Here is a 27,361-nt window from a genome sequence, read left to right as displayed (position 1 = left end):
CTGAACTATCAAACTATGATGGCAGTTTATCCACTGAAGCATTATTAGACTGGATTACTGAGTTGGATAAATACTTCGAATGTGAGGAAATCAATGAGGATAGGAAGGTCAGATTTGCAGCTACAAAACTGAAGGGGCATGCAGCACTGTGGTGGGATAGTGTGCAGGCAGAGCGAAGGAGATCAAATAAGCCACCAATTAAAAAGTTGACCAGAATGATCGCCAAGATGAAAGGTAAGTTTTTACCTAAGGACTATCAGATTTCTCTATATAGATAGGTACAAAACCTGAAACAAAGAGCAATGATTGTGAAAGAATATACAAAAGAAGTTTATAGAGTGAATCTGCAAGTAGGTTATGTCGAAGATACCCCAGAAAATATAGCAAGGTTCATGAATGGATTAGGGATGGAGATACTGGATGAGATCAGTATTCTCTCTCCCAAATCTATAGAAGAAGCATATCAAAGTGCTTTAAAAGTAGAGGAAAAGATCATTAGGAAACAAAATGCCAAGAGAGGACGTGGATCCGGCTGAGGAAGGGGACAGTCCTTTGGCAGAGGCAGAACTACCAACAGCAATGAGGAAGGTAGCAATTCAAAAACTACAGGGTCAACTGATAAAGAAGGTAACACTAGAGGGGGAAGGCCTTACCAGTGAGGAAGAGGTAATGGTAGAGGCAGAGGGAATGCCTATCAGTGTTACAAGTGTCACAAATGGGGACACCGGTCTTTTGAATGTCTTGAAAGTGATCAAGCAGGACAAAGAGGAGCATATGTTGCTCAACTAGAGGAAGATGAGGCCCCACCTCAAGAAGTGGAGAACAGGACTGAAACAGGAGAGGCCTTGGTGTTGAATAAAGTCTTGTTCAAGCCATCTAAAGAGTTAGCTAATCAGACATAGCGGAAAGCCCTGTTCCGGACCATGTGTAAGTCACATGGGAAGTGTTGTAAAATGATTATTGACAGTGGAAGCACTGATAATCTGGTAGCCACAGAGATGGTAGAGAAACTGGGTTTAAAAGACTGAAACACCCAACCCCATACCGGGTGTCTTGGTTACAAAAAGGGCATCAACTGCTTGTTAATGAGCAGTGTGAAGTGGAATTTCATATTGGAAGGTATAAGGATAAGGTGACATGTGACATTATGCCAATGGATGTGTGCCATATACTACTACGTAGACCATGGAAGTATGACAGGAAGGTAGGGCACGATGGGAAGACAAACTGTTATAAGTTTGCGAAAGATGGGATCAAGCATATGTTGGTACCCATGAAGGAAGAGGACACAACAGAGAGTAGTGGGACAAAGGAATCATTATTAGGGGGAAAAGAGTTCCTACAACAGATTGGAGATGATGAAATAAAGTTTTCAATTGTGCGGAGGCCGAGGACAGTGTTAATTCATACTAAAATTAAGGATTTTTCGGCGGAAATTCAAGATATGTTACAGGAATCCAGCGATATAGTAGTAGATGATTTTCCATATAATTTACCCCCAAAATGGAGTATTAGCCACCATATTGATCTCATCCCAAGAGCTAGTTTACCTAACAAAGCTGCTTACCGAATGAGTCTAAAGCACAATGAGACGATTAGGAAACAGGTACAAGTCCGTGTGCAGTTCCAACAGTCTTATCTCCCAAGAAAGGAGGAGAGTGGCGGATGTGTACCAACTCTCAAGCAATCAATAATATTACCATTAGATATAGGTCCCCTTTACCACGAATGGATGATATGATGGACTGCTTGAGTGGAGCATCGTAATTTTCAAAGATTGATTTAAAAAGCGGTTATCATTAAGGAGACAAGTGGAACACTGCTTTCAAAACCAATGAGGGCTTGTATGAATGGCTGGTCATGCCATTTGGATTGAGCAATGCACCCAGCACATTCATGCGCTTAATGAATGAGATGCTGAAAGAATATATCAGGAAGCTTGTTATTGTGTATTTGGATGATATCCATATTTTCAGTAAGACTAGGGAAGAACATTTCCGACACGTCAGGTGTGTCTTGGAAAAATTATAGTAGAATAAATTGTTGTTAAATTTGAAGAAATGTACGTTTTTTAAGAAGGAGTTGGTTTATTTAGGATTCGTGATTCCAGAGACTGAGTTAAAGATGGGTCCGGAAAAGTTTGCAGCCATAGTTAGCTGACCGTCCCCAAAAAGTTTATTTGAAATGCAGATTTTTCATGGGCTAGCAAGTTTTTACCGGAAGTTTATAAAAAAATTTAGTGGGATTTGTGCACCCATGGTGGACACCGTCAAAAAATCAAATCAACCTTTTCATTGGACTAAGTCGGCTGAAAAGAGATTTTAGCTGCTGAAAAAGAAGATCACCAAAAGACCCATTTTGAGGTTACCAGATTTCAACAAACTTTTTCAAGTTCGTTGTGATGCCAATGGGACAGCCATTGGAGCGGTACTGAGTCAAGAGGATAAACCGGTGGCCTATTTCAATGAGAAATTAAATGAGAGTAGACAGAAATATGCGTTCTATGACAAGGAATTCTATGCAGTGGTGCAAGCGCTGAAACATTGGAGACACTACTTACTGGGAAATGAATTTGTTCTATTTTCAGACAATTCTACTTTGCAATATGTCATGCAACAACATAAGCTGAATCATAAACATGCGAAGTGGGTGGAATATCTCCAGAGTTTCACATTTGTGTTGAAACACATCAGTGGACAAGCCAACAAAGTGGCAGATGCATTAAGCAGAAGAAGTTTGATTTTACAGGAAAGCAGAGTGCAGGTGTTGGGCTTTGAACATCTCAAAGATCTGTATGAGACAGATGTAGATTTTCGGGAAGCATATGAAGCTTGCCAGAATCCGCTGTTGAGAGACAATAGTTTGTGGTTAGATTATAACATACAGGAAGGATTGTTGTTCAAGGGAGGACAATTGTGTATTCCAGAATGTTCAATGAGGGAGAACTTAATTCAGGAGAAACATAGTGGTGGTATAGTTGGACATTTTGGCAAAGACAAGACTTTGGACCAGGTAAGTCATTTCTATTATTGGCCAAAGATGCGGCGTGACGTACAAATATATGTGGCTAGATGTAAGATGTGTCAGCTGGCAAAGGGACATAGTCAAAATATGGGACTGTATATGCCCCTACGTATTCTGGACAGGCCATGGGATTCAATCAATTTAGACTTTGTCTTGGGTTTGCCGAGGACACAGAAAGGATATGATTCAATCATGGAAGTAGTGGATCTCTTTACTAAGATGGCACATTTTATTCCTTGTAAAAAGACCAGCGATGCCACGCATGTATCCCATTTATTCTTCGCAGAAATTGTCAGACTACATTGCTTACCAAAGTCTATTATTTCGGATAGGGATGTGAAGTTTACGGGCCATTTATAGTAGACTTTGTGGAAGAAATTAGATACTAAACTGAACTTCAGCTCAGCTTATCATCCACAAATGGACAAGCAAGCTGAGGTAGTAAACCGAAGTCTGGGAAATCTGCTACGTAGTCTAGCTGGAGAAAATTCACGATAGTGGGATCGCGTACTCACACAACTGGAGTTCACTTATAACAATTCGCCCAACAAGAGTATAGGTAGAAGCCCTTTCCAGATCCTATACAGCATGCACCCCCATGGATTGCATGAGTTACAAGATTTGGGTCGATTGGAATGGAGGAGTGCTGATGGAGAAGATTTCGCCAAAATGATTAATGATCTTCACGAATAGGTGAAAGCTAAATTGTATAACAGTAGCCAAAGATATAAGCAGAAGGCATATTTAAAATGACGGGAAGTGCAATTTAATGTAGGAGACCTGGTACTAGCACACCTATGAAAGGAGAGGTTTCCTAGAGGAGAATATAACAAGCTCAAATTGAAAAAGGTAGGGCCTTGCCGGATACTGCGGAAATTCTCTGCCAACGCATATGAACTGCAATTACCCTCGGGTATTGGGATCTCACCCATTTTCAATGTAGCAGACCTATACCCTTATATTTCTGCTAATACGGAGGACAGTTCAATAGGACACACACGGGACACCCAGGGAGACGAAGAGACAGGGACATGGATCAGACAGATGCCCCCAGCCAAGCCTTTGGAGATTGACCAAATACTGGATACTCAGGTAGCTAGGCAGACACGCCGAAAGGAGTACTTGTAGTACTTGGTTAAGTGGAAGGACCGTCCAATTGAGGACAATTCTTGGTTGGATGTCGGACAGATTCAATGCGCCGGGTATTCGATTGAAGAGCTCATGGATAGGAGCCATGAGTTTCATTCACCCCTTGGAGCCTGATGTAGGAGCATCCAATTAGGGAGGCGACAGCTGGACATGTTGTTTTAAGAATTTTTTTAAATTTACTTTTATGGTTATTTATTTTCAAGAAGGCTGTCACAACCAGTGTCATTACTTTTTTTTTGAAAGTAAATAGATTAGGGAATAGTCTTAAATAAATTAATACTTGAATAATAGAAAAAGGGAATGTAACTGCAAATTGTGATCGCAGGTAGTTCCTCAACTTAATGAGGCTACCAATAGCTTAAATACACAATCAAAAGATGAACAAAGGGTTGTTGCCAACAAAGGAGAATAGAAACCACAAGATGTAAACTCTGACAAAATATTTTAAAACAGTAAAGAGAAGCATTTCTGGTATCAAATAGTTGTTATTATGAATTACTATAATCTGGTACTGTGCACAAAATTAACTACATGATTGAGGGATTGTTAACGAGACTGTGCATCACATCGAAGCAACTAAACACTACAAGAGAATTCATTCAGGTACTTCACGAAAGTAAATAATTGAAATTCTTACAAGTAGAAGATTTATCATTTCTATAAATATATATACATACATTATAATAAATATTTGTTATAGTTCAGAGACAGCATCCTATAACCCAACACAAGTTCAGAGCATAAGGCATAGTGCCTTCCAAAAAAAATATACAATTGCCAAATAGTCCTCAGATATTTTCATTACAGACCAAGAAGGGTTCTTGTGACCCAGGACCAACTAAACAAACAGAGACGGGACCACGCTCAACAACCAGAGCCGAACTGTACAAAAATTGTGTTCAAATTCACAACCAAAATCTCAGCAGAGCCATGGTCACCAACGACCAACTAACGACCCAGAACTTTCGACGGACAGACAGAACTGAGGACCAACAAAAATGAGACTTTGTCTCTACAAAAACAACCTACAGGACTGTATAAGATAAACAGGAAGGACCCTACCCGGTTCAAGTGGAGACCAGAACGGAAGAGCGAAGAAACAGTAACCGTCAAGGACCAAACCCTTGCCACCACCATAGAGGAGCGAATTACCTGCACAGTCAAGTGACAACGATTGGAGAGGCAAAAAACCAGTTATATGGAGAATAAACTGAGAGAACGGTAAATATGAGTACCCTGAAGGTTACCTGAAGTGGAGAGCAAGTTCCATAGTTGAACCCAGGACCAACAGCACACCAAACGCATCGATACAACATCTTAACATTACCCAATAACATAGAACCAGAGCCGAGGCTGAAACCAGCAGACAGTGGGAGGCAAAGAGCCATTACCATTGGGTGGAAGGAACCATATAAGGGCATAGAGGAGTAGAGCGAAACCAGCAGCAACAATAACCCAAGCTACAACCAAAACCCGCACCATAGAACCATAACACGGTGACCAAGACAACCTCGAAAAGGTGGCGGAGTTAATGCTCCATTAAAACCTCACCAAAAACCCCAGTTGCATACGAGCGCGGGAAGGGATCACGTGGGCCAGTTGCCACGAAGGCACCCACCTCAGCTTTTGGGGTGAGTCATCAAATAGCAAGACTTCAGTTTTTTCCTCCTTCTTATAATTAGAAACTAACATGTGCCATTTGATCACTTGGCCTTTTCTCTATAATTTCTATAATTCTTCCATTCAAGTTCTAGTTTTGGGGTTTCGACCTATGATTCTTCTTCGAGGATTTCACCACAACCAACTCTGACTCTAATGTCGCAATCAATAAGGGAAATTAGGGAAAAAAGTCCAATGGAAAATGAAAAGTTGATCCATGCTAGTAAGATCTACCAAATGTCAGGCAAAAGGTAATCATAGCCGCAAATTAAGTTTCTTGTTTCTATAAAAATTTTGTTGTGTGTTTTCAGTCGATTGAAGTAGATTGTTGGGGGAACATGTATGGAGGATACCTCTAACTGTAAATAGGGCCTTGGGTATTCATGATAGTAATCCATAGTTAAACTGAAATATTTGATGAACATGTTAATGTTTCATTGAATGATTGAATTTGATCAGAGAAAATGTAGTGGTTTTAGATTCACTCAATACGAAACAATATTCAATTCTGCACATACATGTTTTAGGAATTGGCACAATTCTCGTTCCATAGCTTCTCAACTTAACAATGACAAGAATCATAAGCAACATGATTCTATTATGTAGGTAACTAACTAGTTATGTGCCTATATGCCCAAGTTGAACAACTATTTGTATTAGGGCCAACTCCATGAAAAGATTGCTCATATTGATCATACTTTGATAGGATATCTATGATCTGTTTCATTTTTTCATTACTTCATTAAACTAAACTGAACTTGTTCTTTTCATTTTTTTCACAGCTTCACTAAACTAAATTTAATTGAATCAAAAGAATTAGATTGAACTGAATCATAATTGAATCAAAATAAATATTTATTATACCTTGTAACCAGCATTCTGATTCAAAAGAATTAGATTGAATGGAATCATAATTGAATCAAAATAAGTATTTATCGTACCTCCTAACCAACCTTGTGTGAAGATGAGCATATGCAACCATCCATCCTTCCTACTCTCTCACCCCACTGCTCTCTCTCAATCTACAATAATTCTGTGGTAGAATGATTCATCAAATCATGACCCTGTTCTGATAGCTCCACTTTCCATCCTCTAGGAAAACACCATTTTAATATTACTAAGATCCCAGCTTCTAGTCCTCAGGGAAAACACCAACACTCGACCTAATGGGTTATGACTTTACCGGGGGATAGAGTCCATCTCACTGGATTTATGTTTAGCAGGTTTGGAGAAATCTCCTACCATAAGTAAAGATAATAGCCCAGCTTCTAGTCCTCAGGGAAAATACCAACACTCGACCTAATGGCTTATGACTTTAGTGCGGGATAGAGCCCATCTCACTAGAATTATGTTTAGTAGGTTTTTTGAGAGCCCCTACTGTAAGTAAAAACAATTTGTAGGAAACCTCCTTATCTTTTGACTAAGCAGAAAATGAGCAAACTATAGAGCAATTCAACGAAACAAATTCACCCCGCTAAAGAATTACTAAAGCTAATTGATTAGCATGTTCAAAAATCTGGTGTGCATAGATCCATGAATTATAGGTTAGGAGGTTAGGATGATGAATTTTATGGATTTCATATGTGTCACTGATTAATATGTATTAATATAATGTTTTTAGTCAAATTTTGAAGTTGAATTCAATTTATATTAATGTTAGTTTTTCGTTCAATTTTTGAAGTTAACGTACAAGTTGAAATGGATCCATTGTTTATCTAGTTTCAAAACAAATTCTGCGTTAAAGTTTTGATTTGCATATGGAGATTGATGTTGCATAAGTTGATTGAATTGTAAGTTTAAATGAGTTTCATGTCCCTCTCCTACAATATGTCATGTTAAGGTGTGTTTCAAGTCAATTATAATAGGTGAATATTTGTCATCTTCTCCTTATACCTGGACTGATAGAATAAGGAAACTAATTAATTAGTATAAGAATTCCCTGGCGTTTCCATTGCGAGCACTTTGATGGTAATACTCTCGAGTTCCCCTTCTTCAAATTTCTATGTCTTGGTATGCATCTAAATATTTGTTTGTTTGTCTTTATATACTTAAATGTTCATTCTTATATAAACTACAGTACAAGCTCCTAAGATGTGCAATGTGTATTTTATTGTCCCATGTCTGTTCACAATAAATGAAGATGCATAATTGTAGTGTTAGTTTTATAATTCGATTTCTCTTTGTTTTTGCTGAATAATTTTGAATTCTTTTATTTAAAAAACACTATCCAAAAGGAGGAGGTAATGATTGTCAGTCATTATGGGTGACTGTCATGATTATTGTGCACATCATTATGTATATTGGAGTTTCTAGATCCATCCAATTCCGTAACTCATCTGAAGCCTTATTAAACAAAATGAGAATATTGAATTTCATGGGAAATTCCTTTGGATTTTCTGCTTCTGGAGAACGACTGGATTTTGTTGCTAGAGACAAAGATTTGCAAGAAGTGGAGGATTTATTGGAATGCAACCAGTGTCTTGCGAATTATTCAACCTTTGGTTCTCCTTTTCATTGTTCAACAACTCATGGAAACAATGAGGTATATAATAATTATTTTGCTTTACTCTGGCATTATCTAACAATGATAAGTGGTTTTTAAATGTATGTGTATTTTAACAAGATTTATCTTTGTAGATCGTCACTCTCTTTCTTGAATTCGGGGTTGATGTAAATACCCTGAACTATTGTGGTCATGTGGGTATAAATTTTTTGCAACTTTTTTTTTGGGGAAACTTTATCATATTTGAACAATTTGATTTATAACGATGGTATTTTATTTCCAAGAAATTCATTTCAATCTTGTTTAATGAGTTGTGACTTGTCTACCAATGGTTCTGTCAAATCTTGTAGATGTTTGGGAATTGCATAGTGGTCAGAAGTCGGTTTTTTCTTGTTTAATGACTTGTAACTTATATGTAAGTGGTTTTTTCACACCATGTGGATGTTTGGGGACTTAGTGATGGTTGTAAATTAATGATTTTTTTATTTTTTTTAATCATAAATAAAGGTGGGGAGGATAACAAATATTCTTCCCAACCACCTATATAAATCCAATTAATGGAATTGCAGATTGGCTATGTGACATCTTGTATTTTTTTGTGGGAATTGCATACATAAAATGGTCTCCAAGTTGTGGTGAATGCATAATTGAGGACCTTCTACAGTGCAAAAATGTGAATGTGAGACTTTTATTTTGTTTCAAGACAAATTTTCATTGAACCATGGACATTATGACATGGTTTACCTCAAAGTTAATTTGTAAAATAGTTACTAATTAAATAGCTTGGTTCAATTAATTTTCCAATTTAGCCATGGTATTAAACAACCTCAAGACCATTTCCGACTACTTCATAAGTTATGTACTAGGAACTGGTAGTTTTGAGTAAGTTTTGTTATGGTTTTCAATTAAGGTTAAGTTAACTAGTTTTTGACCAAATCCTACACATTTTGATCCTCTGCCAAAAGTACCTAAGATATTTGTTGCAACTTCATTTATTTCACTTAGTTTCAGATATGTACTAGTGAAAATTTTTCTTTTACTCAACTGATACGTAAATTTTAGCTTAATTAACATTTTTTTTTAGATGCCACAGAAAACCTCGATGCAAGCTTGCAGATATGGTCACTGGGAGGTGGCTTAGACACTTGTGTTGTATAAGGAAAATGTAAGATAATTTCAACCATGTTTGGAGTCTTGCAATGTTTATTTCTACGAGACATATTAACCAATCTCTAAGGAAGTCTAATTCAATAATTCAAGCTTCACCTAGCTTTGTAGGTCAATAGAGCGGACTACCATAATGGTCGAACTACTCTTGATTTTGTAGTCGTAAATCACCATTCTCAATGTGCTAGACTTATTTTTGTTGATGTTGCAGTGTACATGATTTATGGAATAGCTTAAGGGAAGACCAAGGGAATTAAGAATCATTAGTCAACTTTGAACTCGGGAAAGTATTGATGCATGAAATGGTTGTGCTTTGAATATATGAGTTTCCATCTATTACTGACATATGCATGGTTTTATTGCAGTGCTTGCTCTAGGATTGCGAACAAACCAACAGATGGAGGTATTACTTCCCTTCACATGGCAGCATTTAATGGGAATTCAAAATCTGTATAGTTACTCCTAGATTTTGGGGCCAATATATCAGCTGTGATAGTTCAAGATGGATCAACAATTGACCTTATAGGTAATTAATAAAGTAACTTGTTTAGACAATTCCTCTCTGGTGTTGTTCTTTCCGTTGTAGATAATTTTCACCATGGTTCACTGATTTTATCAAACATGCCTTTGATTTAACCAGGAGACATGGCATACTTGTACTTTTTATATGAAAAATAGATGGATCATTGCATACAAATGGAAAATTTCAGTAAATTCTTTAAAATGCAATTTTATGTGTTTTTCAACTTGACAAGTGTAGGTAACACCTCTCCAGTATGTTTCTTGTGGTGGCAACATTTAGTGTTGACAACTAAATTGGTTTTTTTTTCCAACAGAAAAAATATTGCCTTGAGCAACTCTTAGGCATACATAGTCCTGCCTAGGATTGGACCACAAGACCTGTGGGGACCAAAACCTCCCACCTAACCATTCAACCACATCCTTGGGACTGACAGGTGAATTGGTTATTTCCAAATCCTGATCAAACTTAGTATTTTAGTCTTTTCTTGTTTAAAAATAAAAAAGATTGCATTTATGATTAAATGTTCAAATTATACATCTGGCATGCAAATTTTGATTGCTCGTGGAGCAAGTTGCAGCGTTGAGAATGCCAACTGGTATTTGATCTCTTGATAACACACCTTTTAAATTAGATTCTTATCTATGCATTGTTGGATTTAGACCACTCTGATATTTTTTAAACAACTTGGGTTCTTAATAATTTACAAAGAAGAAATAGTTGTGGAAAGAATGTTGACAGTTCACTTTATAAAATTTTGTGAATTTTATCTATAGCATAACTTGACACTATTAAAAAGTCTCAAGACATGTGTGGGAGGAGGAAAATGTTAATTGTGATTGAGGAAAAGCATTGAATGATGACATATTTCCATAAACTTGTACTTAAAAATACTCTAGCAAGTCACATGCGAGATGTAACAGCCCTTAGTCAATTTTCCATCTAAAGAAATATAAGAATAAGGTCATGGGACATGTATTCCAAGATAAATGGTGGGAAAAACATCCTAGTGGGTATCACTTCAGTTTATTTGGGGCTAATGAATTTGGCAAAGGCAAAGAGGCAATAATTCGAATTTATTTATGAAAATAAATGAAAATAGGAGAAAAGGAAGGTGAAGAGACACAAATTTGCATGAGAGGGAAATTGAAGAAAAAATGTAGGAAAAATAAGAAAATAGAGGCCTCAATGATAAAAATGCATCAAAGGATCAGTTCATGGCTTTTTGTTAGTTTAGATTTTGGCAGTTCAGTCATTGGCTCTCTCTTCTATTCTCTCACTCTCTCACACTCTTGCACACTTATAATTTTCTTGGAGCATTCTTGGAGCTCTTTGGCATACATTGGATTTGGAGAAAGAAGGTAAAGGAAAGTAGGAAAGCGCAAGGTTACAATTGGATTGCTTTACACGTAAGAGGTTGCATAATTTTATTTCCTTATTGATCTATGGATGCATGGTATATGCATGTTTTTTTTTGTTATGTGTTGTCGTTGGCATGGATATTTCCCTAGATTGACAGTGGTTTTAGGCTTGCCTTTCCATTTCCTAAATAGCCATGGTGTTGTGCATTTTTCCACTTTTTGTTTCTGATTGGTGCTTAGGTTCCTTATGGGTGTGGGTTGAGTTACTAGTTCCTAGAGCCATTGGTTGGGAAAAACACTTTGGAACCCCTAGAACAACTTGGGTTGAGTTACTAGTCCTGGAGCCTAGGTTGGGACAAATGCTCTGGAGCCCTTGGTGGGTTAAATTACTAGTCCCTGGACTCGAGTTGTACAAATTATCTAAAGCCTTGGAAGGATGTGGGTTGATATATTAGTTCATGGATCCTCGCTTGGAACTATTGCTCTAGAGCCCTAGACAACTTGGGTAGAGACTGATCTGGTTGGTGTTAGTGATGTCTAACCGCGACGTGGAATCACTAGTTGACGGTTGAGTTGGTTTAGCCTCTAGAAGCCCTGGTTTGGTTTTGTTTAGGTTATTCCATGAGATTGTACATTCATGCCTTTGGAAGCCTTGGTTGGTTTTGTTTTGGTTATTCCATGAGATCCCACATTCATGCTTGGAATATGACACAGGGATGATTGGTTGAAAGAAAGATTTGGTTCATATCAATCTATGGTCGGGTCGTACATGGAAGTCCCTGACATGGTTGGATTTTGCATATGTTAATAAGATCTCTTTTCCTATTGTATTTTATGAGTACTTTTACTTGATATTATGTGGCTTTGATTTTTGTTCTATCATGGTTTATATGTTGGTTATATGATGTGTATTATCTATGGCTCTTGACATGTTTGATGAATATATGAATGGTTGATGAATGCATGGACTAAAAATTGTTGTTGCAAATATGTGGAGAGGGAATATATCCTTCTTGGTCATTCTCAAATGAATCTCATACTAATATGATTAAATACGCATTCATGACTTGTAGCTTACATGTTTTCCATATGTTTAACGGAATGTCTAGTATGTTCTAGTTGGTCTAGGTCAAGTTTATGACTCAAGTTTGTATTTTTAGCATTGTTTTCATGTCATTACTGATTATGATAGGTTTCAGGAAGTTCTAGGCAGTGGTTTGGAGGCTGACCTAAAACCTAGGCTCAGATCTTGAGACTGCACCCTTTGAACTGAAGAATTTGGGTCACAACCGCACCCAGGTTAGCTTATGTGTGTGGTTGGAGGCCTTCAACCGCATGGAGGCCTTGTCATGCATGTGATTTGGGGTCAAAGTGTTTGAAATGTAGCCCCAACATAGGGTTTGGTCACTTAGGGTGGTTCTTTGGCCCTTGAGTGTCCTATTGCCTAAGGGATGAGGTGAGTTTTCAGTTTGTCGGCCTCACTTCCTTAAGTGGATCTAGGAGGTTGGGTCATGTCATAGTAGTTGTTTGTAATATACCTACTGTGATTAACCCCACGTAAAGTAATTTTAAATTACCAATCAGTTAATCAAACCTGCGTAAAAGTAATTTTAAATTACATATCAGTTACAACTAATTCTTGGCATTGGTTAAATGGATCAGCGAGCACCCTAACAGGGGGGGTGCTGTGAAAACAGAGAGAGAGAGAGAACTGAAGAAAGAAAAAGAGAAAGAATAGAAGGGTTAAGTCTGGTGAGGACCAGATAACCCTAGCACATCTGTGCAATAGACCTGTTGAGGGCTGTAGGCCTGCAGGACTGCTCGGGGGGAGAACCCAACATAGCGTTGGATCTCATGGCTGGGAGGATAAGAGCAAAAACATTGCAGGTGACTTCTGAAAGTAAGGACATCGGTAGCGGGAATAACCAGGTATGCATTCTCTAATCTAGTTATTGAATAAGTACAGGTATTGAAGTGTACAGTTAGGACACAGAACTGAACTTGTATTATTTTCCTTTGGTTACTGTGGTATAGTAACCAGGTTAATGCATACAGTTTTCAAGATATTGTAAATGAACAATGTGTGGTCACCTCTGTTTAAAGGTCGCATAGTTACAATGCGCTCAGAACAGAGTCAAATCTTAAAGCTATTGAGACGGTATGGAAGACCGTATCAAATAACAGTGAGGGAAACCAAAGAATAAGGGTAAACAGAACCCTTAAGAATGAAAGACACCGAGTTAAATAACACAGTCAACTAGCACAGAACCAGTGCTTGCATGTAAGAAACAACAGTATATAAGTCAATGTTATAGCATGCGAATCAAACTGTATAGAACCTTTTATTAGATTATTACTGTAAATAGCTGTTCGCGGAGAGGCAGTCTCTGCACTCATATAACGAGTGCAGGACTAACCTCGATGTCGCTGTTAACATATATATAAGGGAACAGACTTGCAAGAACTAAATGCATGTGGAATCATCAAGATTTAAACCATAATAACGCATATTGCAGTAAACCCATAAAGACTATGATTCCATTGAGCAACAGAGAAATGAACCAACAGCAACATGTTGAATATAAAACTCCCATATGAACCGGCAATGTAAGAACGACATGACCATTAGTAATTATTGATAATTTCTGTGAATAGAAAACAAGTATTCGTTAAGAAACTGCGAAACCTTACTGTAGCCGTGAGAAGTCCAGACGTGGGAGACAGCGGTAAACCACAAATGACACAGCTATTATAAAGTAACGTAGCTTCACATATCTGTTATTATAAAGTAACATAGCTTCAGATATCTGTCAATAGCTCGGACGAGCTTCAAATATACAGACAATAACATTCGAACCCTGAGACCCTAACTAATCAAATGCACAGAAGTATAGGTAAAAGGCGTGAAAGCCATAACCCTAAGGGCTCATACAGGACAGACCGGCATGGAGAGGCCGTCTGTTGAGTGCACAAGGGTTTGAAATATGGAATCCGACCTGAGACATTAAGCAGAAAACACAAGCCATGTCTCAGCCCGCAGTCATCACACAACATTACCGTAAGCCATTTACTAAGAAGAAACTGGTAGACAGGGTGAGCATACCTGTAAGCTTCGCTAGTCCCAAATCCTCCTGCACGCTGGCAAACTGATTTATGCATAACCGACACGGTGAACAACCGAGCACAAATAGGGTATGCAGAGGGTTTCAAGAATAACGAAATTATAACTATGGAGCCGACTGCAAATAGGAGTAACAGATAGATAACAGAAGAATCGTTACCTGAACTAGGAACCGGAGCCGTTGCAGAGAGGTCAGTCGAAGTGTGGAAGGGCTCGGCTGTAGCGGTGGACTGCAAATGAGCTCTGTCCGAAGAACCCAGTGAATAAATATCGAATGACAAACCCTAAACAAACCAGAACCGTTCGATGAAGGTGAATAGATCTCCATCGTTGATTTAAGCGGGAGGTCCTGGCGCGAAACCCCGTGTGGGCCAACCCTCCGCAAGGCACATGACTTCACGTGAAGTTGAGCCATCTGGCCACGGAAAAGGGTGAGCTGGGCTCTTACAAATTTACCACGTGGCACTTAGCATGTATAATGAGCCGGATATGACAGCAAGGTTCCAATACATTAAGTCACTGTTACCAAACATTAGCACGGTAGTAAGCCACGTACAATGGGTATGATATTACCTAAGGTTTTATATTGGTATATTAGCATGCGTAATGGCTGGACCGAGCCTAACAAAGCATAAATATGTAGGTAGATGAGTGAAGGTTTGGCGGAGACTGTAAATAATAGTTAAACTTATTTGGTTAAGAAGAAAGGGTTAACGAACTGACCCCACCCTTAAAATTATTTTTTTATAGTTATGCATTTTAAGTTAATGAGATCGTGACAATGTGGTATCAGAGCTAAAGGTTGCAGTACTGGTGCCTTTGGGGATTGGTAAGCGGAAAGGATATTGAGGTACGCCATCAATAAGCATAAAATCAGGAACGAGTTTAGTCATTCACATATTCATCTATGTCGTACACTACTTTTGGCTTGACGGGTGTGATTCATGTTTATAACTTCTTTGAGAAGTAGGTAATAAGTTGTTGCATCACTACATTCATAATATTGGATTCCTGATGAGGAAAAGACGATGAAAACTTTTGTCGCACTTACAAACAAAATTGAATACTCATTACACTTAAGAACAATAGTGAACACTCATTGAGGAAGTGACCACCAACTACCAACTTTTGATTTGCACATATGGCAATAACAACAATGCATATATTGAACTAGATTGAAGTTACAATGAACAAAGCTTAATGAGCCAATGCATGAATATAAATTAGGGGAACATCCTGGAATACGATGAAAAATTGTTTAAAGAGGACATTAGAAGAACCCCTTTAGATATTGAAAACATGCAATGAGTCAAGTAGCGAGACTTGATTGTCATAACTAACTTTTGATTCGGTCTTGTCATGGATGCATGAAGACGATTGGTAGTTGAGATTGGTTAGTGTTGTATGACTAACCCATAGAACTTATATGCATTAATTAAATTGAACTAAGATTGTTACAATTCGTAAACAAGTGAAGGTTGATTGATGTCACATGCATGAAATGTGTGTATGAAAATTTTTACTCTCTCGGTGCTATAGTTCAGTTGTGCATGAGAAGAGTTCTTAATTTTATTCACCATAAGAATGCATGATGAATAGCATATGCTTATGTCTTAATAGATTTAGTGATGATTACCCTCTAATTAAGTGAAATCCATTAGCATGGTACGTGTTTATCATTACTTGTTGAGAGATAAAAACCATTGGAGCCTCGATTAATGATGGTTGAATTTATCTCTACTATGGGAATGATGGATTTCTTATGCATATTGCATTCCAGTGTGAACTTAATTGGAGAGGCATGTTCAGTGGGTAACATTTCTAGGACCCAATTCATGGTATAACTACATGTGATAATTACTCATAAATAGACTACCTGTGTTAATACAGTTGTCAGTAAACTCTAACTACCTTCCCCAACTATAGATGCTTCCAAAGGAATGGAAGCAAAGAGAAGGAAGAAGACCGTGCTGTAGGGATAGACGGAGATAGGAAAAAGAAATCGCTAAGTCTGGTGATGACCAGATAAAGAAAGCTTTGAGTGTTAGAATCTTGCAGAAGATTCTAAGTCTTGGGATGACTAGATAGCGCTTGAGGTGCATGTGAGTATTCCCTTGACCATGCTTAAGAAGTTGAAAAATGATAACCATAGTGTGTTGCTGTTAATGATTTTCGTAATGTCTCCTTGAAGTCATTATTCTGAAAAGGTCACATAGTAGTGTTATGATAGTAGTTGCATCTAGCATCAAGTGGTAACTCTGGTGCATGTGCGACACTTAGGAGATTATGCTTCTAAATGCATAAGTAGAGCAATTGCTTCCGGTAAGGGTGGTTTAACTTGTTAGTTATGCATGTTGACCCAAGGATAAGATAAGTGTCTTGTTCACTTACTTGAAGAACACGTATGAATGTTTTATATGATTTCTTGGTAGAGAAAGTATTTGAATGCATGCAATAAAAGAATGGTTCTTTTATAGATTTTCTTGGTAAAGGAAATGTGTTAAGGCATGCAGTTAAAGATTGATTATTGGGTATGTTTTCTTGGTAAAGAAAATAGGTAGTTCCTATTAGAAAGACTCCACGTGAGTCTTGTGTGTGAAATGCTCGTCTCTTGTCTATAAAATCCTTGCTAAATATGGCCGAGGTATTTTCTTGAGAAAAGAGGATGAGGTATATAAATGTCCTGAGGACATAGCATGGAAGGTGGCCAAGTTTGCTTGAATTAAAATATGTATCTTTATTTGATAAAAGCTTCTTGGAAAATATATATATATATATATATATATATATATATATATATATATATATATATATATATATATATATATATGCTAATTGCATTATGATTCTAGTTGGTTTATAAGCTCTAGTGATATGACTATGCATTACATGCATGATAAAAGATAACTAAGAATGTGCTTCTAGGCACATAGATATTCATCCCTAAATTCTGGAGGAAAGAATATATTACATATATACATAAATATAGCCTCCTCCTAAGAGTATGCATACTTCATGTATGAAGATGCATGAGAATTTTTCTTGGAAATAAAAGTAGAGGTTCTTCCCTTAAAGACACATTGGAATAGTGTTCATACAAGAACCAAAATCCTTACTTGTTTCATGAAAAGAACTATGTGCATTGAAGTAAGGTAATTGTGTTAGAAGAACACATGTTGCATATTGGTAGCTATTTTGACTTTGGAATTATGAGTCTGTGTGTACTTAGAGAAAGAGGTCATGCTAGCTTCCTTGAAATTAATAATCTCTTGGGGAGATTGTCGTGTTGGATGAGCTGTGTTGATTGCTTGATTTTGATACATAAAGGATAATTAATCCTTGTTTTTGTATCTTGATTTTTATGCCTAAAGATAGATACCTTTAATAATTTCTGGAAAGGGAATCTTGAGAAACCCTCATATCTGAAGATAGAGAAATGAGGATTAAAATGACTTCCTTTAAGAAAGAGGTATGTGGTTTGTCGTATGAAATGATGGTGGTCTTCTAGTGAAGGGAATAAGTGTTGCATACATTAAAGAAGGGCTTATAGGATAAGCAATAGTATGCACAAAGAATAGTCATTGTGACGTAAGAGTTATGTTCTTATGTTCTTATATGTTAGAGAAATTATGTTTAATTACACTAACAATGCATGACTAAAGCTAGCCATAGTAAACGTAAGATAATACTCCATTAATGATGATTTGAATTGGAACAACAGACTATGGCAAAATTGGGAATGATGAGAGTATTAACTCAACTGTTGTTGACATTTATACATTAATGAGTATTTGCATATGCTTTATACATGACAATATGGTATGCATGAACATTCTTGGAAATGGAATACGTGTTAACTGATGCATATTTGTAACTAACGTTGCTGATGGAATTAAGTAGTGGTAGCTTAATGGCAACAAGAAAACTCATCACATAAATTGCTGCAATATGAAATGCAATTATAAATGAGAAAGAATGATGTTATATGATATGCATGAATTATGTTATTTGGAAAATTTGCATGCATACAACATGTATGATGGCTAAGTTTCCCATCAATCTTGATGTTGTGGACCCATGACGAGGGATAAGTGTAAATGCATGGTGTACATGCATGTTTATTTTGTAATGATAATGATTATATGGTTCATTGTGTAATTACTTTGGGAAAGAGTAATAAAAGAGAAATTTAACATGCCAGACAGTGCAGATAGTCGGGTGATGACAGTTACCTGCCCGGAGGGGTTGATGGTACTTGTCTGCCCGGATTGTGAAAGGCTGGAATGCCTTGGGTTGATGACAATTACCTGCCTGGAGGGGTTGATGGTACTTGTCTGCCCGGATTGTGAAAGGCTGGAATGCCTTGGGTTGATGACAATTACCTGCCTGGAGGGGTTGATGGTACTTGTCTGCCCGGATTGTGAAAGGCTGGAATGCCTTGGGTTGATGACAATTGACTACCTGGAGGGGTTGATGGTACTTGTCTGCCCGGATTGTGAAAGGCTGGAATGCCTTGGGTTGATGGCAATTACCTGCCTGGAGGGGTTGATGGTACTTGTCTGCCCGGAGTTGGGTTGATGGCAGCTACTTGCCCGGAGGGGTTGATGGTACTTGTCTGCCCAGATTCCCTCTCCCTGGAATTCTTGAGCTGGTTGGCCAGTGGAATTCCATGTTAGACCTGGTAAGGTCTCTATCAAAGAAACTATCTGGATGTGAAAATGACTCAAGTTGGTTGTGAGAACCAATTGCCATGGATTGGGAATTCTTTAGTCCATTGTGGACTCATGGCTAAAGGAATTTTACATATAGATGTGTAAAATATGTTATGCACCTTTAATAAGAAATGAGCTTAGTGCTCAATAAAGAATAATTGGAAACTTTAATTCCTTTATTGTGTTATTAATGTTGTGAACATCTTAGTGGGAGCTAAGACAATTCTTGCTTGATGCAGTGATTGACTGTTTTGATGATTAGAGAGCTAGGTGCTCTTTTGGTACTTCTTGAAGTACTTTACGGATGTCTTTAGTGAGAATTCATTCAGTGTACACGTGAGTAGTGATTTATCATTTGATGATTAGTGTTAGTACTCTTTAAGTACTTGTAAAAGTACTGTGATTTAGAAAGCATCTAATATTGCACAATTGATTGCTAGTCAAAAGTGTCTCATTTGACTCAAAATATAGTGACTAATGTGGTTGAATTTGTTAGTCATATATTGCAGGAACTACTTACCATGGAAGGGTGAAGAATTGTCCAACCTTTATTAACAGGCTTACATGGAAGTATTCATGATTTTCAAGCATAAGATGGTAAGTTATGGTAAGTTGACACAGAGAATTGTTTATTATGAATGAATAAGGGCCAGGTGGTGGCGATTAGAAGTTGCATATTGTTGCAATTACGAATGATTATGACTATTGATGCTTATAACTAATGATATTTCTTATGACTATATCATTACTATGTTGTTTGTCGGAATGAAATCGTTGATTTCAAAGAGAAAGGATCACATTTTGTGTGGATTAGATGGTAATACCACGAGTAAATATCAAGTTCCGACGAAAGATGAACACCGAGGACGGTGTTCCTGTTAAGGGGGGGAGTATGTAATATACCTACTGTGATTAACCCCACGTAAAGTAATTTTAAATTACCAATCAGTTAATTAAACCTGCGTAAAAGTAATTTTAAATTACATATCAGTTACAACTAATTCTTGGCATTGGTTAAATGGATCAGCGAGCACCCTAACAGGGGGGGTGCTGTGAAGACAGAGAGAGAGAGAGAACTGAAGAAAGAAAAAGAGAAAGAATAGAAGGGTTAAGTCTGGTGAGGACCAGATAACCCTAGCACATCTGTGCAATAGACTTGTTGAGGGCTGTAGGCCTGCAGGACTGCTCGGGGGGAGAACCCAACATAGCGTTGGATCTCATGGCTGGGAGGATAAGAGCAAAAACATTGCAGGTGACTTCTGAAAGTAAGGACATCGGTAGCGGTAATAACCAGGTATGCATTCTCTAATCTAGTTATTGAATAAGTACAGGTATTGAAGTGTACAGTTAGGACACAGAACTGAACTTGTATTATTTTCCTTTGGTTACTGTGGTATAGTAACCAGGTTAATGCATACAGTTTTCAAGATATTGTAAATGAACAATGTGTGGTCACCTCTGTTTAAAGGTCGCATAGTTACAATGCGCTCAGAACAGAGTCAAATCTTAAAGCTATTGAGACGGTATGGAAGACCGTATCAAATAACAGTGAGGGAAACCAGAGAATAAGGGTAAACAGAACGCTTAAGAATGAAAGACACCGAGTTAAATAACACAGTCAACTAGCACAGAACCAGTGCTTGCATGTAAGCAACAACAGTATATAAGTCAATGCTATAGCATGCGGATCAAACTGTATAGAACCTTTTATTAGATTATTACTGTAAATAGCTGTTCGCGGAGAGGCAGTCTCTGCACTCATATAACGAGTGCAGGACTAACCTCGATGTCGCTGTTAACATATATATAAGGGAACAGACTTGCAAGAACTAAATGCATGTGGAATCATCAAGATTTAAACCATAATAACGCATATTGCAGTAAACCCATAAAGACTATGATTCCATTGAGCAACAGAGAAATGAACCAACAGCAACATGTTGAATATAAAACTCCCATATGAACCGGCAATGTAAGAACGACATGACCATTAGTAATTATTGATAATTTTTGTGAATAGAAAACAAGTATTCGTTAAGAAACTGCGAAACCTTACTGTAGCCGTGAGAAGTCCAGACGTGGGAGACAGCGATAAACCACAAATGACACAGCTATTATAAAGTAACGTAGCTTCACATATCTGTTATTATAAAGTAACATAGCTTCAAATATCTGTCAATAGCTCGGACGAGCTTCAAATATACAGACAATAACATTCGAACCCTGAGACCCTAACTAATCAAATGCACAGAAGTATAGGTAAAAGGCGTGAAAGCCATAACCCTAAGGGCTCATACAGGACAGACCGGCATGGAGAGGCCGTCTGTTGAGTGCACAAGGGTTTGAAATATGGAATCCGACCTGAGACATTAAGCAGAAAACACAAGCCATGTCTCAGCCCGCAGTCATCACACAACATTACCGTAAGCCATTTACTAAGAAGAAACTGGTAGACAGGGTGAGCATACCTGTAAGCTTCGCTAGTCCCAAATCCTCCTGCACACTGGCAAACTGATTTGTGCATAACCTACACGGTGAACAACCGAGCACAGATAGGGTATGCAGAGGGTTTCAAGAATAACGAAATTATAACTATGGAGCCGACTGCAAATAGGAGTAACAGATAGATAACAGAAGAATCGTTACCTGAACTAGGAACCGGAGCCGTTGCAGAGAGGTCAGTCGAAGTGTGGAAGGGCTCGGCTGTAGCGGTGGACTGAAAATGAGCTCTGTCCGAAGAACCCGGTGAATAAATATCGAATGACAAACCCTAAACAAACCAGAACCGTTCGATGAAGGTGAATAGATCTCCATCGTTGATTTAAGCGGGAGGTCCTGGCGCGAAACCCCGTGTGGGCCAACCCTCCGCAAGGCACATGACTTCACGTGAAGTTGAGCCATCTGGCCACGGAAAAGGGTGAGCTGGGCTCTTACACATTTACCACGTGGCACTTAGCATGTATAATGAGCCGGATATGACAGCAAGGTTCCAATACATTAAGTCACTGTTACCAAACATTAGCACGGCAGTAAGCCACGTACAATGGGTATGATATTACCTAAGGTTTTATATTGGTATATTAGCATGCGTAATGGCTGGACCGAGCCTAACAAAGCATAAATATGTAGGTAGATGAGTGAAGGTTTGGCGGAGACTGTAAATAATAGTTAAACTTATTTGGTTAAGAAGAAAGGGTTAACGAACTGACCCCACCCTTAAAAAAAAAAATTTATAGTTATGCATTTTAAGTTAATGAGATCGTGACATTGTTCCTCTCATATTTACCTCGACATCCCATTGAAACTGGGTAAATGTGGGAGGGATGGTTACATAGGAGAGAAACACCAAGTCTCTACTATTTATAATATTGTACAACGATAGTTGAGAAATAAACTTTTTTTCATTCCCCTTTATTTTCTTCTAGAGATGGTGATATCAACTATAGGCATAACCCATCAAGTATCATTGCTTTACTATTTATAATATTTTGCAATAATAGTTGACAAATAAGCTTTGTAGCATTCCTCTCTATTTTCTACTAGAGATGGTTCCATCAACAATATGCTCAACCCATCAAGTGTCAGGTGATAATTTTATAAAAATTCTAGCATGTTCATATGTAAAGTGAGTTTGCCAATAATAATGAATCATTATCAAAGCTTGAATATCATAGTATCAAAATATGAATTAGTGCACACCAAACCAACTACAATGAGCTCATCAAAATGTTGACGACCTTATAAGGAAAAATTATGAAGATAGAATAGAAAAGACAAAATATAGTAGAGTCAATTTACAACTATCTTCATAATACAAACTTACATGAAAATTGTAGAATGGGACATCATTAAGTTGCAATTTATTGACCCAACTTTAGTAATAAAATCAGTTATAAATTAGAACACTTCTATGTTTATTTTGTTGAGCAAAATTTGATTCAAGTGACTCCCATATTAGAAGGTGGGTTGATGATGACTTTGTTTTGTGATTTGTTTCACTTTCAAAAACAATTCTCTTATTGCGTGGCCATATTGGATTATTATGTTATTTTTCATCCATTTTGATGCTTTCATAGTGGAAAAATGGGAGGAATCAACACATAGGACCATTTTTATTGGTGGGTCCCAATTTTTCAAACTAGGGTTTTAAACCTTCTAGAGGTAAGGGGTCTAAAAACTCTTGCTTGTGCAATATCCCCTAATTTTTAATACACTCATATACCTTTGCAAACATGCAGGAAAGACCTCAAACAAACTCCGTATGCGAAAGTTATTCTATCTGGAAGTTGACCTTCCTATTTTGACCACCATGATTTGAAAGGATGCCACATTAGCCCCATTACTCATGGAATAGGTAGTATCCATGTGAACATGATGAATAAGACTCTAGAAGGGTAAATATTGTAACTCCAGTTAGTTTAAGGCTAAAGATAGCTAGGATTTGATCTATCATTATTAGTTATCATTAATCAATTAGGTATGTCTTGTGGTATACTTTATAATGAATGAAAGGTTAATTTATTATGTACTTGGAAAATCTTCCTAACTTAAATAATTATTTTTGTAGATGAGTTTCATAAACAATGAAACTACATTTTGATTCACATTGACTGCAAATGGAATTTAAATATATATATATATATATATATATATATATATATATATATATATATATATATATATATATATATATATACTTTTGAGTTGTTGAAGCTCAACTGTAAAATATAATTGCATGCTTCCAAATATTAATTATGGTTTCTAAATATTAATATAGGTATGGTTCTACTATTATTTCCAAATTCCAAATTTGTTAATTTTCTTTTCGCACAATTTCCATGCATTTTGTTGTGAATATTATGTTTCCATGAACAAGGAACATCACACATACTCTAAATATTGCAAATCTTTTCATTATATTGAGGTACATATATATATATATATATATATATATATATATATATATATATATATATATATATATATATATATATATATATATATATGTATCAAAAATTGCTTATTGAATCTCAAAAATTCTTGCAGACAACATAAATGACATAAGGAGCTATGCCACAAAATTGTTTCTTCAAACAAGATTACAAAATAGAATAGTGGTCACCATGATGCTTGGATATCAATTTAATTGAGTAAGTGTAACACCCACTCCTCCCAAGTCCACCCAAACAGTCGGCCAACCGAGGTAAAAATGCGACGAGAGAGGCTAATATAAGGGATTAAACTTACTTGGTGACCTTGAGGAAATGGAACGAACGGAACATATCAAACAAACCCATCCACATCAACAACAGCACCCTCAGGAGACATGACAGCCACTCAGACATCTAGTCCCTGAGTCCCATTGATGATTTAAGCCTTTTAACCCTTGGTTTCTCTCATGCTATAGGCAAGACAATGGACATAAGCCAAATTCTCTCTCACAGGCCTATGTGCCAGCGTCTCTGGACTCTTTTCAGTAGACATGTGCTAGCATCTCCAATATTTGAGCCACTTTTCTAGCCCAGAATCTCGGTCTCTTCCCAGAACTTGTTATAACCTTCAGAATCCATCAAAGACATGATGAAAAGATAAAAAATCAAAATTCAACCTCGAGACTAAGCCTAAGCATCCTTAATCAGGATTGGCATTCTGTCAAACACTTGGCATCAATGCAACCTACAGGTCTAGGATACAAGACAGAGCATGAATGGCTGAAAGAACTTATGAAACATAACCAGAAGGATCGCCACCCTCTCCATTGAATTGGTGTAACATCAATTAGGTCTTACATCCATCCATTTAACAATTGCAAGTTAATACATGAATTAAACATGACATAAACCAGTCATATAACCATGCTTATAACTAGCATAAAACCATATAAATAACAGAGATATGACAACCATCAAATCCACATATAAACAAGTGCAAAAGTAAGAGAAATTATCTTTTATTAATCATAGGAAAATCTGACCAAGTTCGGGACTTCCACGTACCACCCGACCATGGACATGGTTGAACCAAATCTCTCTTTCATCCAGTCACCCTCGTTCCATATTCCAATCATGAATGTGGGATCTCATAGAACAACCAATCCAAGAAAAATCAAGGGAATCCAAAGGTTAAACCACCTCCACCCTCATCAAACCATGATCACACCAAAATCAGTGCTCCGATCACAACCGAATCGAACTTGGAATGCCATATGGAATCCATCATTATCCTTGAGGAATTTTTTGTCTCCTTGTCCCGCAGGCATTAATGCAATACAATCTCAGATCACTAGGCCCTAAAACGAGACCAGTTTCTTAGACTTTATTGCAATCCAAACCGAGATCACTAGGCCCTAAACTGAGACTTTTCCTTCAGGCTTTATCGTGTATCCCACTAAAACTGGTCAAGGGATTCCTAGGCCTTTGGGAATGAAACTTGAGACCACCTCCGCCCCAGATTCCAAAATCCATCTGGAAAACCAAAGCTCAAAACCGAGATGAACATCCCAACATACCATGGCATCTGTAGAAATGCAAGGCTAGACTAAAAACCACTATTATAACTTGGCAAACCCATGCCACCGATAGCAAGAGAACCATACACCAACATGCAAATCCATGCATGTCAAAACCAGCTAGGAAATCACACATGAAAAAGGTTACCTACAAGTATTCCTATTGAACTTGCTTGATCCTTCTTTCCTTTCCTTGATCCTTGATTTCATTCCTTTCCTTTCTTTGTTTTCCTTCCTTGATCTAAAGCTAGAGTGCTCCAAGAAAAATATAATTGACCAAGAGTGAGAGAGAGAGAGAATAATGAGAGAGCTCCAAACTTGAACTAACAAAAGGTTACCAACTGATCCTCAGAAGAATTTTTATTAATGAGGACTCTATTTTCTTCATTTTCCATTATTTTCCTTCAATTTCCTCCTCACATGCAACCTGTGACCTTTCACCTTACTTTTCTCCTCATTTCCTCCTCACATGTAACCTGGGACATTTCACCTTAATTTTCTCCTAATTTCCTTTATTTTCATAAATAAATCTGTCAAAAATTATTTTTTCCTTTTAATGCCTTAGCCATTTCCTTTTATAATTTCCTTAGTTAAAACACACATCTAGTGATGCCCACTAGGATATCTTTCCCCAACATTCGGCTTGGAATAAGTGTCGTGTAATAGTGGTCATATTTTCCTTTATTAACTCTTATTACATGAAATTTTCACCAGGTTTTTTACATAACCCTCCCCCTTGGGGAACACCGTCCTTAATGTTAAACCACACCAAGACCTCAGCAAAACCATTGAAAAGCAAACATACTACCCATGGAGCTTTATAACTTAGCTCGTTGTAGTATTTACAATGAAAGACCTGCTCAAAAGAAAAACATCATGACAACATGACAATATAACAACCATAATAACATGACACCCATACCACTTATTGGAGCTTTATAACTTAGCTCATGGCGATATTTACATCCATATACATATACATACATATACCAAAACATCAGCAAAACATATGCCAAACATATACCAACATCAAACCAAAATTTCTTTGCCTCAACCGGAAAACAATGAAGGATACAGGGCCTGCATCTGATCTGCCATCTCCCATGTAACTTCTTCAGGCCCAAAGTGCTTCCACTGCACTTTAACTTGCTCTATGGCTCTATTCCTGAGCATGAGATGTTTCCGTTGCAATATGCATTGAGGCTCTGGCTGGAACTCTCCTTCTTGCTCCACCTGCAATATAGACCAATCAATAACATGATCAACATCTTTTATATACTTCTTAAGTAATGAAATATGGAAAAAATCATGGACTTTCATTGTTGGAGGTAGTGCAATTCGATATGCCACTGGTCCAATCTTCTTAAGAATCTTGAAAGGCCCTCAATATCGTGGTGACAACTTGGAACATGAGCCAATCCTCAAAGATATTTTCTTGGGCTTGATGTGAAAATACACATGCTACCCAATCTAAAACTCCTTGAACACCCTATGTTGATCTTCATTACTCTTATGTCTATCTTGTGTTGCCTTTAGATTCTTCTTTATAACCTACATTTCCTGCTCCATGTCCACCAACATATTCGACCCAATAAGTACCCCGTTCACTGGATCACTCCAGCTGATGGGAGTGTTAC

This window comes from Pinus tabuliformis, chromosome 7 (assembly GCF_031772625.1).
Source record: "Pinus tabuliformis cultivar Carrire ecotype Pingquan chromosome 7, CPIR1, whole genome shotgun sequence".
NCBI lineage: Eukaryota > Viridiplantae > Streptophyta > Pinopsida > Pinales > Pinaceae > Pinus > Pinus tabuliformis.
The sequence above is the reverse complement of the archived record's forward strand: the minus strand, read 5'-3'. Positions refer to the sequence as shown.